General features: G+C 44.3%; 1 protein-coding gene across 3 annotated transcripts in view; it reads left to right on the top strand.

Moving 5' to 3' along the window:
• The window catches only part of MUS81 (MUS81 structure-specific endonuclease subunit), a 97,825-nt gene that overhangs the window by 2,539 nt on the left and 73,436 nt on the right, over positions 1 to 21,850 (top strand). Inside the window, exon 1 of one of the 3 annotated variants that reach the window (XM_069740561.1) lies at positions 21,062 to 21,320. The exons of 1 other annotated variant lie outside the window; for it this stretch is intronic. The gene's annotated coding sequence lies outside the window, so the exon portion shown is untranslated. Of the gene's footprint in view, positions 1 to 21,061; positions 21,321 to 21,850 lie in introns of those variants that run through there. One more of the 3 variants, XM_069740562.1, reaches the window with a different exon arrangement.

Here is a 21,850-nt window from a genome sequence, read left to right as displayed (position 1 = left end):
AATCCTGAAAACATTACCTGTTTGTGGCCCTTGAGGAATGCAGTTTGACATCTCTGGTATATAGGGCTTGTGTATGATATATAGCGGGAGCTGTGTGATATATAGGGCGTGTGTATGGTATATAGCGGCATTAGCGGGAGCTGTGTGATATATAGGGCTTGTTTATGGTATATAGTGGGAGCTGTGTGATCTATAGGGCTTGTGTATGATATAGAGGGGGAGCTGTATGATATATGGGGCTTGTGTATGATATATAATGGGAGCTGTGTGATATATAGGGCTTGTGTATGATATAGAGGGGGAGCTGTATGATATATAGGGCTTGTGTATGATATATAGCGGGAGCTGTATGATATATAGGGCTTGTGTATGATGTAGAGGGGGAGCTGCGTGATATATAGGGCTTGTGTATGATATATAGGGAGCTGTGTGATATATAAGGCTTGTGTATGATATAGAGGGGGAGCTGTATGATATATAGGGCTTGTGTATGATATAGAGGGGGAGCTGTGTGATCCATAGGGCTTGTGTATGATATAGAGGGGGAGCTGTGTGATATATAGGGCTTGTATATGATATATAAGGGGAGTTGTGTGATCCATAGGGCTTGTGTATGATATATAGGGGGAGCTGTGTGATATATAGGGCTTGTGTATGATAGGGATTCTGTGTGATATATAGGGAGCTGTGATATATAGGGCACGTGTATGATATATAGGGAGCTGTGTGATCTATAGGGCTTGTGTATGATACATAGGGGTTGTGTATGATATATAGGGTTGTGTATAATATATAGGGGAGCTGTGTGATTTATAGGGGTTGTGTATGATATATAGGGCATGTGTATGATATATAGGGGAGCTGTGTGATATATAGGGCATGTGTATGATGTCTAGGGAGCTGTGTGATATATAGGGGGAGCTCTGTGATATATAGGGCTTGTGTATGATATATAGGTGGAGCAGTGTGATATATAGGGGAGCTGTATGATATATAGGGCATGGGTATGATATATAGGGGAGCTGTATGATATAGGGCATGTGTATGATATATAGGGGAGCTGTGTGATATATAGGGCATGTGTATGATATATAGGGAGCTGTGTGATATATAGGGGTTGTGTATGATATATAGGGGTTGTGTATAATATATAGGTGAGCTGTGTGATCTATATGGCTTGTGTATGATATATAGGGGAGCTGTGTGATATATGATATACAGGGCTTGTGTATGATATATAGAGCTGTGTGATCTATAGGAGGAGCTGTGTGATATATAGGGCATGTGTATTAAATATAGGGGTTGTGTGCTATATAGAGCTTGTGTATGATATATAGGGCCTGTGTATTATATAGGAGCTGTGCATTATATAGGACCTGTGTATTATTTAGGGATCTGTATATTATATAGGGGATGTGTATTATATACAGTGATCTGTGTATTATGTATAGGGTTTGTGCATTATATAGTAGCTGTGTATTATATAGGATCTGTATATTATTTATAGGGGCTGTGTATTATGTAGGGTCTTTGTGTGATCTATAGGGGCTGTATATTATATAGGTTCTGTGGAGATCACTGAGAGCTGCTTCTGCGCAGGTGGCACCATCTTGGAGGAGGATTTTGTTTTCTTCTCCAGTAAGATGGCGCCACCAGCGGATGCGCCGTAGCTGTTGGATCACAGCTATATAGCAGCTACTGCGCAGGCGCGGCGGGCGCCATTTTCAAATTTTTTTTTCTAGCTGAATAACATCAAGAACATGTATTATTGGGACATTAAACATGCGATTATGCTGCACTGCAAGAGCCACGGCTGGCACCTGACTGCAGAAGGTTTTTTTTTAACCCCTTTACCCCCAAGGGTGGTTTGCACGTTATGGACCGGGCCAATTTTTACAATTCTGACCACTGTCCCTTTATGAGGTTATAACTCCGAAACGCTTCAACGGATCCTGGTGATTCTGACATTGTTTTCTCGTGACATATTGTACTTCATGATAGTGGTAAAATTTCTTTGATAGTACCTGCGTTTATTTGTGAAAAAAACGGAAATTTGGCGAAAATTTTGAAAATTTCGCAATTTTCAAACTTTGAATTTTTATGCAATTAAATCACAGAGATATGTCACACAAAATACTTAATAAGTAACATTTCCCACATGTCTCCTTTACATCAGCATAATTTTGGAACCAATTTTTTTTTTTGTTAGGGAGTTATAAGGGTTAAAAGTTGACCAGCAATTTCTCATTTTTACAACACCATTTTTTTTTAGGGACCACGTCTCATTTGAAGTCATTTTGAGGGGTCTATATGATAGAAAATGCCCAAGTGTGACACCATTCTAAAAACTGCACCCCTCAAGGTGCTCAAAACCACATTCAAGAAGTTTATTAACCCTTCAGGTGTTTAATAGGAATTTTTGGAATGTTTAAATAAAAATGAACATTTAACTTTTTTACACAAAAAATTTACTTCAGCTCCAATTTGTTTTATTTTACCAAGGGTAACAGGAGAAATTGGACCCAAAAAGTTGTTGTCCAATTTGTCCTGAGTACGCTGATACCCCATATGTGGCAGTAAACCACTGTTTGGGCGCATGGGAGAGCTCGGAAGGGAAGGAGCGCTATTTGACTTTTCAATGCAAAATTGACAGGAATTGAGATGGGACGCCATGTTGCGTTTGGAGAGCCACTGATGTGCCTAAACATTGAAACCCCCCACAAGTGACACCATTTTGGAAAGTAGACCCCCTAAGGAACTTATCTGGATGTGTGGTGAGCACTTTGACCCACCAAGTGCTTCACAGAAGTTTATAATGCAGAACCGTAAAAATAAAAAATCATATTTTTTCACAAAAATTATATTTTTGCCCCCAATTTTTTATTTTTCCAAGGGTAAGAGAAGAAATTGGACCTCAAAAGTTGTTGTCCAATTTGTCCCGCGTACGCTGATACCCCATATGTGGCAGTAAACCACTGTTTGGGCGCATGGGAGAGCTCGGAAGGGAAGGAGCGCCGTTTGACTTTTCAATGCAAAATTGACAGGAATTGAGATGGGACGCCATGTTGCGTTTGGAGAGCCACTGATGTGCCTAAACATTGAAACCCCCCACAAGTGACACCATTTTGGAAAGTAGACCCCCTAAGGAACTTATCTGGATGTGTGGTGAGCACTTTGACCCACCAAGGGCTTCACAGAAGTTTATAATGCAGAGCCATAAAAATAAAACAAAATTTTTTTCCCACAAAAATTATTTTTTAGCCCCCAGTTTTGTATTTTCCCTAGGGTAACAGGAGAAATTGGACCCCAAAAGTTGTTGTCCAATTTGTCCTGAGTACGCTGATACCCCATATGTGGGGGGAACCACCGTTTGGGCGCATGGGAGGGTTCGGAAGGGAAGGAGCGCCATTTGGAATGCAGACTTAGATGGAATGGTCTGCAGGCGTCACATTGCGTTTGCAGAGCCCCTAATGTACCTAAACAGTAGAAACCCCCACAAGTGACACCATTTTGGAAAGTAGACCCCCTAAGGAACTCATCTTGATGTGTTGTGAGAGCTTTGAACCCCCAAGTATTTCACTACAGTTTATAACGCAGAGCCATGCAAATAAAAAATATTTTTTTTTCCACAAAAATTATATTTTAGCCCCCAGTTTTGTATTTTTCCAAGGTTAGCAGGAGAAATTGGACCCTAAATGTTGTTGTCCAATTTGTCCTGAGTACGCTGATACCCGATATGTGGGAGGGAACCACCGTCTGGGCGCATGGGAGGGCTTGGAAGGGAAGGAGCATCATTTGGAATGCAGACTTAGATGGATTGGTCTGCAGGCGTCACATTGCGTTTGCAGAGCCCCTAATGTACCTAAACAGTAGAAACCCCCCACAAGTGACCCCATATTGGAAACTAGACCCCTCAATGAACTTATCTAGATGTGTTGTGAGAACTTTGAACCCCCAAGTGTTTCACTACAGTTTATAACGCAGAGCCGTGAAAATAAAAAATCTTTTTGTTTTCCCACAAAAATTATTTTTTAGCCCCCAGTTTTGTATTTTCCCAAGGGTAACAGGAGAAATTGGTCCACAAAAGTTGTTGTCCAATTTGTCCTGAGTACGCTGATACCCCATATGTTGGGGTAAACCCCTGTTTGGGCACACAGGAGAGCTCGGAAGGGAAGGAGCACTGTTTTACTTTTTCAACGCAGAATTGGCTGGAATTGAGATCGGACGCCATGTCGTGTTTGGAGAGCCCCTGATGTGCCGAAACAGTGGAAACCCCCCAATTATAACTGAAACCCTAATCTAAACACACCCCTAACCCTAATTCCAATGGTAACCCTAACCACACCTCTAACCCTGACACACCCCTAACCCTAATCCCAACCCTATTCCCAACTGTAAATGTAATCTAAACCCTAACCCTAACTTTAGCCCCAACCCTAACTGTAGCCCCAACCCTAACCCTAACCCTAGCCCTAACCCTAGCCCTAACCCTAGCCCTAACCCTAGCCCTAACCCTAGCCCTAATGGGAAAATGGAAATAAATACATTTTTTTTTATTTTTCCCTAACTAAGGGGGTGATGAAGGGGGGTTTGATTTACTTTTATAGCGAGTTTTTTAGCGGATTTTTATGATTGGCAGCCGTCACACACTGAAAGACCCTTTTTATTGCAAAAAATATTTTTTGCAATACCACATTTTGAGAGCTATAATTTTTCCATATTTTGGTCCACAGAGTCATGTGAGGTCTTGTTTTTTGCGGGACGAGTTGACGTTTTTATTGAAAACATTTTTGGGCACGTGACATTTATTTATCGCTTTTTATTCCGATTTTTGTGAGGAAGAATGACCAAAAGCCAGCTATTCATGAATTTCTATTGGGGGAGGCGTTTATACCGTTCCGCGTTTGGTAAAATTGATAAATCAGTTTTATTCTTCGGGTCAGTACGATTACAGCGATACCTCATTTATATCATTTTTTTATGGTTTGGTGCTTTTATACGATAAAAACTATTTTACAGAAAAAATAATTATTTTTGCATCGCTTTATTCTCAGGACTATAACTTTTTTATTTTTTTGCTGATGATGCTGTATGGCGGCTCTTTTTTTGCGGGACAATATGACGCTTTCAGCGGTACCATGATTATTTATATCTGTCCTTTTGATCGCGTGTTATTCCACTTTTTGTTCGGCGGTATGATAATAAAGCGTTGTTTTTTGCCTCGTTTTTTTTTTTTTTTCTTACGGTGTTTACTGAAGGGGTTAACTAGTGGGACAGTTGTATAGGTCGGGTCGTTACGGACGCGGCGATACTAAATATGTGTACTTTTATTGGTTTTTTTTTTTTATTTAGATGAAGAAATGTATTTATGGGAATAATATTTTTTTTTTTTTTCATTATTTTGGAATATTTTTTTTTATTTTTTTTACACATTTGGAAAAATTTTTTTTTACTTTTTTACTTTGTCCCAGGGGGGGGACATCACAGATCAGTGATCTGACAGTTTGCACAGCACTCTGTCAGATCACTGATCTGACATGCAGCGCTGCAGGCTTCACAGTGCCTGCTCTGAGCAGGCTCTGTGAAGCCACCTCCCTCCCTGCAGGACCCGGATCCGCGGCCATCTTGGATCCGGGGCTGGAGGGAGCAGGGAGGGAGGTGAGACCCTCGCAGCAACGCGATCACATCGCGTTGCTCCGGGGGTCTCAGGGAAGCCCGCAGGGAGCCCCCTCCCTGCGCGGTGCTTCCCTGCACCGCCGGCACATCGCGATCATCTTTGATCGCGGTGTGCCAGGGGTTAATGTGCCGGGGGCGGTCCGTGACCGCTCCTGGCACATAGTGCCGGATGTCAGCTGCGATAAGCAGCTGACACCCGGCCGCGATCGGCCGCGCTCCCCCCGTGAGCGCGGCCGATCGGCTATGACGTACTATCCCGTCCAGGGTCAGATAAGCCCAGGGCACCTCGACGGGATAGTACGTCTAAGGTCACAGAGGGGTTAAGTATGTACAGATACTCATGCAAACTAGGGGGCAGGTCAGTGAGGGTTCAATGATCTGTCAGCAGTCTGCATTATGAATACCTAATCAGAGCACCACATGGAGACCCCCCCTCCAGACCCGCCCTGGGGCACAAGCATATCATTAACTAAAAAACTCCCGAGGGCTGCAGTGAAGCGGCGCAGGCGCGCATGTGCGAGATCTGAGAGGCAGAGAAGGAGGTAATAGGATACAAGGGCGGCCAGACGGATGTTTTTCTGGACACAGCGCCGCCCTCTCTCTTTTTTCCATACCCCGGGTGTCCCGATGAGGTGCCCCCCCCCCCACCCCATCATAGGGACCGCTCCCACCACCATATATACGGCGACCGCAGATTGTTCCACACCCGCCCTATAAGACGACACCCGACGTATAAGACGACTCCCAGACTTTTGAGAAGATTTTCAGGGTTAAAAAGTTGTCTTATACGCTGGAAAATACAGTAATTTGGACCAGGGGGGTGCACAACTTTTAGATGCCACTGTGTATAGGGGGTGTATTATATATAGGAGCTGTGCATTATGTATAGGGGCTGTGTATTATATGTAGGAATTTGTGCAATATATATAGGGGATGTGTATTATATAGGGATCTGTGAATAATATAAAAGGACTGTATTATATATGGGCTATGTATTATATAAGAGCTGTGTAGTATATAGGAGCTGCATATGATATATAGGGGGTGTATATGATATATAGGGACTGTGTATTATATCCAGGTATCTGTATATTATTTGTGAGGGCTATGTATTATATAAAAGAGCGGTGCATTACATAGGAGCTGTGTATTATATATAGGGGCTGTGTATTACATAGGGGCTGTGTATTTTATATGGGAGATGTGTATTATTTGTGAGGGCTATGTATTATATAAAGAAGGTGTGTATTATATAAAGGGGCTGTGAATTTTATATGGGAGATGTGTATTATATGTAGGGCTGTACTATATACAGGGGTTGTGTATTATATATAGGATCTGTGTATTATATATAGGGCTGCATATTATATAGGGATCTGTGTGTTGTATACAAGGGCTGCTTATTATATATTATGCTTATTATATATTATGCTTATTATATACAGGGATCTGCATGTTACATAGGGCTGTGCATTATATATAGGGATAGGTGTATAAGATGTAGGAACTGTGTATAATATATAGGGGGCTGTGCATTATATATATGTGGATGTGTATTACTGTATATAGAGGCTGTACTATATACAGGGATCTGTGTATTACATATGGGAGCTGTGTATTATATAAGGGACTGTGCATTATATATAGGAGCTGTGTATTATATATAGTTTGCTGAGTATTATATATACACGAGACTCCATATTTTATATAGTGATCCATGAATTATATATAGGGTCTGTGCATTATATTTAGAGAGCTGTGTATTATATAGGGGCTGTGCATTATACAGGGATCTGTGTATTATATATATATGAGCTGTTGTATATAGGGATCTGTGTATTATATAAGCTGTTGTGTATTATATAGGGCTGTATTAAATATAGGGATCTGTGTATTATATATAGGGGTTGTGTATTGTATATAGGGATCCGTGTATTACAGATAGCAGCTGTGTGTTATATATAGAGGCTGTGCATTATAATAGCGATCTGAGTATTATATATAGGAGCTGTGTATTAATTTTAGGGGGCTGCATATTATATTTTGGAACTGTGTATTATAGAAATACTATATATAGGGCTGCATATTACATAGGGATCTGTGTATTATATATTGGGGCGGTGCATTTTATATAGGGATCTGTGTATTAGATGTAGGAGCTGTGTATAATATATAGGGTCTGTGCATTGTATATATGTGGATGTGTATATAGAGGCTATATATATAGGGTCTGTGTATTATATATATGGATCAGTGTATTAAATATAGAGGCTGTGTATTATATATAAGGGCTGTGCATTATAATATGGATCTGTGTATTATATATAGGAGCTGTGCATTAATTTTAGGGGGCTGCATAATATATATAGGGGGCTGTGTATTATAGGAATCCGTGTTCTATATAGGGGTTGCATATTACATAGGGATCTGTGTATTATATATTGGGGCGGTGCATAGGGATCTGTGTATTATATGTAGGAGCTGTGTAGTATACAAGGGATGTATTATATATAGGGGGCTGCATAATATATAGGGATTTGTGTGTTATATATAGGGACTGTGTATTATATAGGTATCTGTGTACTACTGTATATATGGGCTGTACATTATATATAGGGATATTAATAATAGGAACTGTTCATTATATATAGGAGCTGTGTATTATATATAGGGAACTATGCATTATATATATATATATATATATATATATATATATAAGAAAATAGAGCGCACTCGCCGATCATCCAGTGCAGGAATCTTTATTCAAACATCGTGCTGTACATCTGACCCGTTGAAGCGCCAGCCAGGCGTGAAACGGCCGTCGTCCCGCTTTGCCGCACTCTCTGTACAGCACCCCCGGTCGTGAAGATGTACAGCACGATGTTTGAATAAAGATTCCTGCACTGGATGATCGGCGAGTGCGCTCTATTTTCTTATATATTCACTTTTTCATATGGACTTTTCTCCAGCGGAGCTATGCACCCAAGATCAGATTTCCTGGCTTCACACAGGTGAGCGGTTCCCACTTTGTTCTTCCTGGCAGTGGTGCTGTCTGGCTGTTCCTTTTATATTGGATATATATATATATATATATATCTATATATATCTATATATATCTATATATATAGATATATATATATATATATATATATATATATATATATATATATATATACACTCCCATTCAAAAGTTTAGGGTCACTTAGAAATTTCCTTATTTTTGAAAGAAAAGCACAGTTTTTTTTCCAATGAAGCTAACATTAAATGATTCAGAAATACACTCAATACATTGCTAATGTGGTAAATGACTATTCTAGCTGCAAACATCTGGTTTGTAATGCAATATCTTTATAGGTGTATAGAGGCCAATTTCCAACAACCATCACTCCAGTGTTCTTATGGTACTTTGTGTTTGCTAACTGTGTAAGAAGGCTAATGGATGGTTAGAATACCCTTGAAAACTCTTGTGCAAGTATGTTAGCACAGCTGAAAACAGTTTGGCTATAAACCTTTGAGCTAGATGAGAATCTGGAGCATTACATTACTTGGTTCCATCAAACTCTCAAAATGGCCAGAAAAAAAGAACTTCCATGTGAAACTCGACAGTCTATTCTTGTTCTTAGAAATGAAGGGTATTCCATGCGAGAAATTGCCAAGGAACTGAAGATTTCCTACAACGGTGTGTACTACTCCCTTCAGAGGAGAGCACAAACAGGCTCTAACCAGAGTAGAAAGAGAAGTGGGAGGCCCCGCTGCACAACTGGGCAACAAGACAAGTACATTAGAGTCTGTAGTTTGAGAAATCGATGCCTCACAGGTCCTCAACTGGCAGCTTCATTAAATAGTACACGCAAAACGCCAGTGTCAACGTCTACAGTGAAGAGGCGACTCCGGGATGCTGGCCTTCAGGGCAGAGTGGCAAAGAAAAAGCCATATCTGAGACTGGCTAATAAAAGGAAAAGATTCCTTTTTTTTATCTATGCTATGTTGTGCATAAATATGTGATTCTTCAGAATTTATTTTAGTCCTTACCTGATGAAGAGACCTGTGTAGTCTCGAAACCTTGCAATTTGTTACCATCTTTTCAGTTAGCCATTAAAAGGTATCAACCACTGAGGACTCTACAATTCTAAATATTTTTCTATCTACTGGCTAACACGGTACCAAGATATATTTCTTTCCTGTAATAAAAGGAAAAAATTAATATGGGCAAAAGAACGCAGACACTGGACAGAGGAAGATTGGGAAAAAAAAGTGTTATGGACAGACGGATCCAAGTTTGAGGTGTTTGGATCACACAGAAGAACATTTGTGAGATGGAGAACAACTGAAAAGATGCTGGAAGAGCGCCTGACGCCATCTGTCAAGCATGGTGGAGGAAATGGGATGGTCTGGGGTTGCTTTGGTGCTGGTAAAGTGGGAGATTTGTACAAGGTAAAAGTGATTTTGAATAAGGAAGGCTATCACTCGATTTTGTAATGCCATGCCATACCCTGTGGACAGCGCGGGATTGGAGCCAATTTCATCTTACAACAGGACAATGACCCAAAGCACACCTCCAAATTATGCCAGAACTATTTAGGAAAGAAGCAGCAGCTGGTATTCTATCTGTAATGGAGTGGCCAGCGCAGTCACCAGATCTCAGCCCCATTGAGCTTTTGTGGGAGCAGCTTGACCGTATGGTAAGAAAAAGTGTCCATCAAGCCAAACCAACTTGTGGAGGGTTTTCTGGAAGCATGGGGGGAAATTTCTCCAGATTACCTCAGCAAACTAACTGCTAGAATACCAAAGGTCTGCAATGCTGGAATTGCTGCAAAGGAGCATTCTGTGACGAAAGCAAAGTTTGAAGGAGAAATTTATTATTTCAAATAAATATCTTTTTTTTCGAACTTTGTCAATGTCTGGACCAGATTTTCAATTCATTTGGCAACTCATTTGATTAATAAAAGTGTGAGTTTTCATGGAAAACACAATTGTCTGAGTGACCATAAACTTTGGAACCATAGTGTATATATACTGTATATAGTATTATATAGGGATCTTTGTATTAGATTTGAGTTGTGTATTATATATAGGGGCTGTGTATTATATATAAGATATGTGCATGATATAGGAGTTTTTTTTATATTATTATCTGGGTCACTGTATTATATATAGGGGCTGTGTATTCTATATAGGGATCTGTGCATGATAGATAAGGGAGGTGTATTATATACAGGGATCTGTGTATTATATATAGGCTCTGTGTAGTAGAGCTGTGTATTATATAGTCATGACTGGAAGTGTGGACACTCTTGAAATTATTACAGAAAAATATTGCAATTACACATGTTTTGTTATACACATGTTTATTTCCTTTGTACGTACTGGAACATAAAAAAAACAGAAACAAATTTAAAATTGGACATCATTTAATACAAAACCCCTAAAATAGGCCGGACAAAATTATTGGCATCCTCAACCTAATATTTGGTTGCACATCCTTTGGAATGAATAAGTGCAATGAATCGCTTCCTATAACCATCAACAAGCTCTTCTTATACGGTATAACCGCATCCCTCACTACTGTCCTCTTGTACGGTATAACCGCATCCCTCACTACTGTCCTCTTGTACAGTATAACCGCATCCCTCACTACTGTCCTCTTGTACGGTATAACCGCATCCCTCACTACTGTCCTCTTGTACGGTATAACCGCATCCATCACTACTGTCCTCTTGTACGGTATCCGCATCCCTCACTACAGTCCTCTTGTACGGTATAACCGCATCCCTCACTACTGTCCTCTTGTACGGTATAACCGCATCCCTCACTACTGTCCTCTTGTACGGTATAACCGCATCCCTCACTACAGTCCTCTTGTACGGTATAACCGCATCCCTCACTACAGTCCTCTTGTACGGTATAACCGCATCCCTCACTACAGTCCTCTTGTACGGTATAACCGCATCCCTCACTACTGTCCTCTTGTACGGTATAACCGCATCCCTCACTACTGTCCTCTTGTACGGTATAACCGCATCCCTCACTACAGTCCTCTTGTACGGTATAACCGCATCCCTCACTACAGTCCTCTTGTACGGTATAACCGCATCCCTCACTACAGTCCTCTTGTACGGTATAACCGCATCCCTCACTACTGTCCTCTTGTACGGTATAACTGCATCCCTCACTACAGTCCTCTTGTACGGTATAACCGCATCCCTCACTACTGTCCTCTTGTACGGTATAACCGCATCCCTCACTGCTGTCCTCTTGTACGGTATAACCGCATCCCTCACTGCTGTCCTCTTGTACGGTATAACCGCATCCCTCACTACTGTCCTCTTGTACGGTATAACCGCATCCCTCACTACTGTCCTCTTGTACGGTATAACCGCATCCCTCACTACTGTCCTCTTGTACGGTATAACCGCATCCCTCACTACTGTCCTCTTGTACAGTATAACCGCATCCCTCACTACTGTCCTCTTGTACGGTATAACCGCATCCCTCACTACTGTCCTCTTGTACGGTATAACCGCATCCATCACTACTGTCCTCTTGTACAGTATAACCGCATCCATCACTACTGTCCTCTTGTACGGTATAACCGCATCCCTCACTACTGTCCTCTTGTACGGTATTACCGCATTCCTCACTACTGTCCTCTTGTACGGTATCCGCATCCCTCACTACAGTCCTCTTGTACGGTATAACCGCATCCCTCACTACTGTCCTCTTGTACGGTATAACCGCATCCCTCACTACTGTCCTCTTGTACGGTATAACCGCATCCCTCACTACAGTCCTCTTGTACGGTATAACCGCATCCCTCACTACAGTCCTCTTGTACGGTATAACCGCATCCCTCACTACAGTCCTCTTGTACGGTATAACCGCATCCCTCACTACTGTCCTCTTGTACGGTATAACTGCATCCCTCACTACAGTCCTCTTGTACGGTATAACCGCATCCCTCACTACTGTCCTCTTGTACGGTATAACCGCATCCCTCACTGCTGTCCTCTTGTACGGTATAACCGCATCCCTCACTGCTGTCCTCTTGTACGGTATAACCGCATCCCTCACTACTGTCCTCTTGTACGGTATAACCGCATCCCTCACTACTGTCCTCTTGTACGGTATAACCGCATCCCTCACTACTGTCCTCTTGTACGGTATAACCGCATCCCTCACTACAGTCCTCTTGTACGGTATAACCGTATCCCTCACTACAGTCCTCTTGTACGGTATAACCGTATCCCTCACTACAGTCCTCTTGTACGGTATAACCGCATCCCTCACTACAGTCCTCTTGTACGGTATAACCGTATCCCTCACTACAGTCCTCTTGTACGGTATAACCGCATCCCTCACTACAGTCCTCTTGTACGGTATAACCGCATCCCTCACTGCTGTCCTCTTGTACGGTATAACCGAATGCCTCACTACTGTCCTCTTGTACGGTATAACCGCATCCCTCACTACTGTCCTCTTGTACGGTATAACCGCATGCCTCACTACAGTCCTCTTGTACGGTATAACCGCATCCCTCACTGTTGTCCTCTTGTACGGTATAACCGCATCCCTCACTGCTGTCCTCTTGTACGGTATAACCGCATCCCTCACTACTGTCCTCTTGTACGGTATAACCGCATCCCTCACTACTGTCCTCTTGTACGGTATAACCGCATCCCTCACTACAGTCCTCTTGTACGGTATAACCGTATCCCTCACTACAGTCCTCTTGTACGGTATAACCGTATCCCTCACTACAGTCCTCTTGTACGGTATAACCGCATCCCTCACTACAGTCCTCTTGTACGGTATAACCGCATCCCTCACTACTGTCCTCTTGTACGGTATAACCGCATCCCTCACTGCTGTCCTCTTGTACGGTATAACCGCATGCCTCACTACTGTCCTCTTGTACGGTATAACCGCATCCCTCACTACAGTCCTCTTGTACGGTATAACCGCATCCCTCACTACAGTCCTCTTGTACGGTATAACCGCATCCCTCACTACAGTCCTCTTGTACGGTATAACCGTATCCCTCACTACAGTCCTCTTGTACGGTATAACCGCATCCCTCACTACAGTCCTCTTGTACGGTATAACCGCATCCCTCACTACTGTCCTCTTGTACGGTATAACCGCATCCCTCACTGCTGTCCTCTTGTACGGTATAACCGCATGCCTCACTACTGTCCTCTTGTACGGTATAACCGCATCCCTCACTACAGTCCTCTTGTACGGTATTACCGCATCCCTCACTACAGTCCTCTTGTACGGTATAACCGCATCCCTCACTCCTGTCCTCTTGTACGGTATAACCGCATCCCTCACTACTGTCCTCTTGTACGGTATTACCGCATCCCTCACTACAGTCCTCTTGTACGGTATAACCGCATCCCTCACTCCTGTCCTCTTGTACGGTATAACCGCATCCCTCACTACTGTCCTCTTGTACGGTATAACCGTATCCCTCACTACAGTCCTCTTGTACGGTATAACCGTATCCCTCACTACAGTCCTCTTGTACGGTATAACCGCATCCCTCACTACAGTCCTCTTGTACGGTATAACCGCATCCCTCACTACTGTCCTCTTGTACGGTATAACCGCATCCCTCACTGCTGTCCTCTTGTACGGTATAACCGCATGCCTCACTACTGTCCTCTTGTACGGTATAACCGCATCCCTCACTACAGTCCTCTTGTACGGTATTACCGCATCCCTCACTACAGTCCTCTTGTACGGTATTACCGCATCCCTCACTACAGTCCTCTTGTACGGTATAACCGCATCCCTCACTACTGTCCTCTTGTACAGTATAACCGTATCCCTCACTACAGTCCTCTTGTACGGTATAACCGTATCCCTCACTACAGTCCTCTTGTACGGTATAACCGCATCCCTCACTACAGTCCTCTTGTACGGTATAACCGCATCCCTCACTACAGTCCTCTTGTACGGTATAACCGCATCCCTCACTACTGTCCTCTTGTACGGTATAACCGCATCCCTCACTGCTGTCCTCTTGTACGGTATAACCGCATCCCTCACTACAGTCCTCTTGTACGGTATTACCGCATCCCTCACTACAGTCCTCTTGTACGGTATAACCGCATCCCTCACTCCTGTCCTCTTGTACGGTATAACCGCATCCCTCACTACTGTCCTCTTGTACGGTATAACCGTATCCCTCACTACAGTCCTCTTGTACGGTATAACCGTATCCCTCACTACAGTCCTCTTGTACGGTATAACCGCATCCCTCACTACTGTCCTCTTGTACGGTATAACCGCATCCCTCACTACTGTCCTCTTGTACGGTATAACCGTATCCCTCACTACAGTCCTCTTGTACGGTATAACCGTATCCCTCACTACAGTCCTCTTGTACGGTATAACCGCATCCCTCACTGCTGTCCTCTTGTACGGTATAACCGCATCCCTCACTACTGTCCTCTTGTACGGTATTACCGCATCCCTCACTACAGTCCTCTTGTACGGTATAACCGCATCCCTCACTCCTGTCCTCTTGTACGGTATAACCGCATCCCTCACTACTGTCCTCTTGTACGGTATTACCGCATCCCTCACTACAGTCCTCTTGTACGGTATAACCGCATCCCTCACTCCTGTCCTCTTGTACGGTATAACCGCATCCCTCACTACTGTCCTCTTGTACAGTATAACCGTATCCCTCACTACAGTCCTCTTGTACGGTATAACCGTATCCCTCACTACAGTCCTCTTGTACGGTATAACCGCATCCCTCACTACAGTCCTCTTGTACGGTATAACCGCATCCCTCACTACAGTCCTCTTGTACGGTATAACCGCATCCCTCACTACTGTCCTCTTGTACGGTATAACCGCATCCCTCACTGCTGTCCTCTTGTACGGTATAACCGCATCCCTCACTACAGTCCTCTTGTACGGTATTACCGCATCCCTCACTACAGTCCTCTTGTACGGTATAACCGCATCCCTCACTCCTGTCCTCTTGTACGGTATAACCGCATCCCTCACTCCTGTCCTCTTGTACGGTATAACCGCATCCCTCACTACTGTCCTCTTGTACGGTATAACCGTATCCCTCACTACAGTCCTCTTGTACGGTATAACCGTATCCCTCACTACAGTCCTCTTGTACGGTATAACCGCATCCCTCACTACTGTCCTCTTGTACGGTATAACCGCATCCCTCACTACTGTCCTCTTGTACGGTATAACCGTATCCCTCACTACAGTCCTCTTGTACGGTATAACCGCATCCCTCACTACTGTCCTCTTGTACGGTATAACCGTATCCCTCACTACAGTCCTCTTGTACGGTATAACCGCATCCCTCACTGCTGTCCTCTTGTACGGTATAACCGCATCCCTCACTACAGTCCTCTTGTACGGTATAACCGCATCCCTCACTCCTGTCCTCTTGTACGGTATAACCGCATCCCTCACTACTGTCCTCTTGTACGGTATTACCGCATCCCTCACTACAGTCCTCTTGTACGGTATAACCGTATCCCTCACTACAGTCCTCTTGTACGGTATAACCGCATCCCTCACTACTGTCCTCTTGTACGGTATTACCGCATCCCTCACTACAGTCCTCTTGTACGGTATAACCGCATCCCTCACTCCTGTCCTCTTGTACGGTATAACCGCATCCCTCACTACTGTCCTCTTGTACGGTATTACCGCATCCCTCACTACAGTCCTCTTGTACGGTATAACCGCATCCCTCACTCCTGTCCTCTTGTACGGTATAACCGCATCCCTCACTACTGTCCTCCTGTACGGTATAACCTCATCCCTCACTACTGTCCTCTTGTACGGTATAACCTCATCCCTCACTACTGTCCTCCTGTACGGTATAACCACATCCCTCACTGCTGTCCTCTTGTACGGTATAACCTCATCCCTCACTACTGTCCTCCAGTACGGTATAACCACATCCCTCACTACTGTCCTCTTGTACGGTATAACCGCATCCCTCACTACTGTCCTCTTGTACGGTATAACCACATCCCTTTAATTATGATAAAATCATGTGACTATAGTTTTGTGCATACTGTATGTACTTTGCAGTAGTTTTATTTATGGTGTGAACTGGATGTAATAACAGTGTAAGATCAGCATGAATTACCACAGTAGCATAAACGTAATAAACCTTCCTTGTCAATCATTTTAAAGTGCACGTCATGCTAGAGAGAGGCACTGCTAAGACACAACACCGGGTAGGATTCTGCGACAATGTTTTTGAGGACTTTTTTTGTTATCTCAATCAAAGGTTAGAAGTAAAAGTTTAACTCCTTTGGGATATATTATGGTTTTGTTTTATTTAATGTTATTATGACCAGTGAATAAATCAATAGACTGGTTTCACACATTTGACATTCATAGTCCAAGTACGGGTGACAATGTTTGGACCAGATTTGGGTCTCCCATCCTAAACTCAACAACCTTATGGCAGGTGCAGACGACCGTATTATTGACAAAAGATCTGATCGCTCTTGGACCAATGTTGGGGGCCATGCACTTGTCAGATTTTTTCTTTGGGCAAAACTGGTCCGGTGATAAAAATTGCAGTGTGTCCGAGTATGAACCGATATCGCATTCAGCCATACAAGTCAATGAGTCCATGGAAGCTATCAGACTGCACTCTGATGACACCTGAGTGCAGTGCGATTTTCACGGACCGACAGAATGGAAAAGATGGAGAAATTTTCTTTGCATTTTCTCTGCATCCGAGAGACTTGGAGAAATGGTTGTTCCCGTAAGCCCTGTTTTGCATATAGAGACCGACTGGCTGTAGTGGAAGAAGTAGGGGGAAAGTGAAAATTTACTGATGTGAATAAGATGTTAAAGGGGCTTTCTTGTTATCTATCTAAGGCTGTCATCACACTAGCAGTATTTGGTCAGTATTTTACATCAGTATTTGTAAGCCAAAGCCAGGAGTGGGTGATAAATACAGAAGTGGTGCAGATGTTTCTATTATACTTTTCCTCCATTTGTTCCACTCCTGGTTTTGGCTTACAAATACAGATGTAAAATACTGACCAAATACTGCTAGTGTGACAGCAGCCTAACAGGAGCACAGCGCCACTCAGCCTCCTGGATTATTACTCCTGAAGACTGATAGTTCTGACTGACACTTGGTTAAAGGTGTATTCCCAGCTCCAAGATCCTATCCCAATATGTAGTTGGTTTAATAATAATAATAATATTAGCGTATACCTCCAATTAGAAATGTAGTATAGTTCTTCTGATTAGCTATGTTGCTTACCCCACGCGCAGGGCATTGTAGTATCCATGGTTACAATCACTATCAACTGTCACAATATGAGTGGTCGCAACAATGGATGCATAAGCTAAAGCAATGCTATGAACACGGGGAAGCGAATAGCGATTCAGAAGAACTATACTACATTTCTAATTGGAGGTATTTACTAATATTATTATTATTATTACACCTACTACATATTGGGATAGAATCTTGGAGATGGGAATACCCCATTAAGGCCGGAGTCACACATGCGAGAAACACGTCCGTGTCTCGCATGTGAAAAGCAAGCTGTGGCGCCAGCACTTGGGAGCGAAGCATGCGGCTCCATGTGTTGCTATGCGGCCGCACGCGCCACTCCGAAGTGCCGGCGCCAGAGCTTGCTTTTCACATGCGAGACACGGATGTGTTTCTCGCATGTGTGACCCCGGCCTAACACTGATACTTTAAACTGAACAGTCTTCCATGCTGGAAGTAGAGGTAACTTTGCCATGGCGGCATCAGAGGAGCACAGGGGGACTGAATCCAGGGATCCGGCCAGCTTCAGATCAACGCTGACAAGCTCTATAGCAAAGAGCTTGTAAGTGCTGCACCCCTTGCCTCACTAGACCGGCTACCGCTGATAAACTGCAGAAGTGGCCGGTAACCTAGTCGAGGAACAGCAAACAATTTAAATTAAAAATCCCTCAATTCTTTCTTGTTTTTTTTTATAAGCAATTTAAACCATTTACATGTTGAGACAATGTCTTTCCTTGTTTTAATGAAAGCCAGATCATTTGTCCGCTTGTGACGACCATGTTTGATGTTTTCTACGCCTCCAATTGGATGCAAATGTAAAATCCCTTTTACCGCAGTGTAAATTGTGCAGGCTTGTAAAGCTGACGCTGTCCTCGCAGGGACTGTACCCATACACATGCTGCATCGGATAGCTGTATCGTTCGGGCACGTGCGAGTTATATAACCCTGGCATTGAATGCGGCATATGTGCACATAATTGGGGGCAAGGATACAGAATTTACTGGCCCGCATTCCCCTCTGCAGGCTGTGCTGCGTCACCTATGGCATCCAGCTCCCTGTCAGTGACATTCACAATGCCGGAATGTGCATGGGATGCAATTAGGATGGGATTTCTGCAGTTGAGGGGAACTGTCAGGTGGGGGATAGCGGATTGATAGTGTGACCAGTGACGCATCCCCTGCACCGTGCTGCAGAGCTCTCAGCTGCAGCTTTGTGAGATCCCCTTATATGGCCCGATCTGTGCACTTCCCTCACATTTCTGTGTTGTAAGCCTTTACACTATAGGAAGTGAAGCCCAGCAGCAGCAGGCCCTGTACACCCAGATCACCGACACCCTGCCCTCTGTAGGAATCTGGGCACATTGCTGTGTCTTCTCTACTGATGGTCCAGATCCTGGGGCCACAGCAATGTCTACCCTGCAGTCTATTAGGGTATAAATAAATAATCTTTATTTTTATATAGCGCTAACATATTCCGCAGCGCTTTACAGTTTGCACATATTAACATCGCTGTCCCCAATGGGGCTCACAATCAAGAATCCCTATCAGTATGTCTTTGGAATGTGGGAGGAAACCGGAGAACCCGGAGGAAACCCACGCAAACACGGAGAGAACATACAAACTCCTTGTAGATGGCTGCAGTGCTAACCACTGAGCCACCGTGCTGCGGATTACGCTGCAGATTTTTCCAGACTGATTTTGGTAAATCCGCATGTAAACCGCACTGCAGAATTACCACGGATTTACCGCGATTGTTTTGCGGATTTCACCTGCGGATTCCTATTGAGGAACAGGTGTAAACCGCTGCGGAATCCGCACAAAGAATTGACATGCTGTGGACTATAATCCTCTGCATTTCTGCGCGGAATTTTTCGCAGCATGTGCACTGCAGATTTTGTTTTCCATAGGTTTACATGGTACTGTACAACGCATGGAAAACTCCTCTGGATCCGCAGCGTGTGCACAGACCCTTAGGCTAGGTTCATATTGCGTTAGTGCAACCCGTTTAGCGCTAGCGGGTTGCGCTAACGCAATGTTTTAATGGGGCCGCGTCCCGGGGTTGCGGTAACGTCCCCGCTCTCGCAGATTCCCGATCTGCGAGAGCGGGGAACGGACAGCGGGCGCGCCTCGGACGCTGCAAGCAGCGTCCGCGGCATGTCAAGAAACACCGGCGCGTCGCTAGCGCGTGCCGAACATAGCACGTGCTAGTGCTGCGCGTTTCCATTGTCGTGAATGGGCGCGCTAACGGACATGTTGCACGGCGTTAATTTCGCCGTGCAACGCTGTCTGTTAGCGCTTTCCCATTAATGCAATGGGAACCAAGCGTTAGTCTGGACGGGAGGTGCGGATGTGATACGTTTATACCAGGAACCCCTCACCCTCCTGAGGACTACTTTATCTGGATGGACAGGGGCTTGGCCTCCTAGGGGGAAGTCTGCCTCGTGGAAGGCGATGGCGGGCATCAGTGAACAAAGTGGCATTTCATCCCATGCCACCGCCAGAGGAAAATGACTAACAGCGCTGTCTGGCAGGAAGCCGGGGAAAGTGAGCAATGGCCAGGAGTACAACCCTGCACAGAGGTGAATGGCGGCCCCTGTCCTCCCACTGACACTGCTGTAACCTAGGGATGGATATATATATATATACATACTGTATATAACGGAGAGATGACATACTGATGGGGACAGTGATGGCTCTAAAGCATGTAAGGCAGGGAAGTATGCAGTCCCACCCTGTCCATACAGATCTGTCATGGAGCAGTGAGCACTCTGGATGCCCAGCTGGCACTTATATATGCCCCCACAGGGCTGCGGCCATGTATCCCCCTGTGCTGTGCAGCTTGTGCCGCTATATGACCAGACTGAGGGACGGAGCAGGTGCTGGAGCAGTGACAGCCGCCGGCCAGGCTCAGCGTCCCCCGTGCTGCTGCTGCTGGAAGACGCAGGGTTGCCCTATATGTCCTAATATGGGCATGCAGGCTTCAGGGGCGGGGCCTGCGCGTCACCGGGCTGCGGGGAGGGGAGCGAGCAGACACCTGGGACTTTCCTTTTTTGGAAGCGTTGAAGCCTTCCAGGGCCGGAGTCTGCGCAGTGCGCTCCTGTGCACGGGGCGGGGGCGGGAGTCACCGGCACCGGGCTGTGTATGTACGAGGGTCCGTGGGGCTCAGCGCACTGTCACTTTCACCATGCAGCCGAGCACATCCGCAATTTCAGTTTTTACCAGATTCACCCATTTCTTTCATGTGACGTTGCAGATGATGATGAAGCCCTAATGTATCATTGAATATTATGACTCCTCGCACCTTGTGAGGTCGTCCCTGAGCCAAGATTATCCATACCCAAAGCTAGGTACATGGTAAAGAAATGAAATCCCTTAGACCTGATGAGGCAGGTGTACTTATCTTGAAAATCCATATTACAAAGGATGGCTAGGCCCAATTTAAACGGCCACGCTGCCTTAGATGTGGGATCATAATGTAAAATAAAAGCAGCCCGTGATTGGCTGCAGCGAGATCACCCAAGGACATGCAAAGCCGGGTGCAAACATCGCTGGAACGGTCCCTGTGCCAAAAAAAAACAATTTATTTTTATTTTATATTGGGAAATACATTAATTTTTAAGAATTTGCACATGGGGTTTCAAAGTAAATACACTAGCATCATCAGGTCTAAGATCTATTTAAAGGGGTTCTCCTGTCTTATGATTTTAATGACCTATTTGCGGGGTCAGATCAGCATTTATTAGTTCAGACGTCTGCGGGATGTAAACTACAGAGCTGCACTTATCACCATTCTCTTCTTTCGTCCAAGGGCCGTAGCGTCTAATTCTTCATCCACATCGCCGTACGAGATCTTGTTTTTTGCAGGATGACGAGTTGT

Source organism: Ranitomeya imitator, chromosome 9, assembly GCF_032444005.1.
Source record: "Ranitomeya imitator isolate aRanImi1 chromosome 9, aRanImi1.pri, whole genome shotgun sequence".
NCBI lineage: Eukaryota > Metazoa > Chordata > Amphibia > Anura > Dendrobatidae > Ranitomeya > Ranitomeya imitator.
Note: the sequence above shows the minus strand (reverse complement) of the source record. Positions and strands in the feature narration are given on the sequence as shown.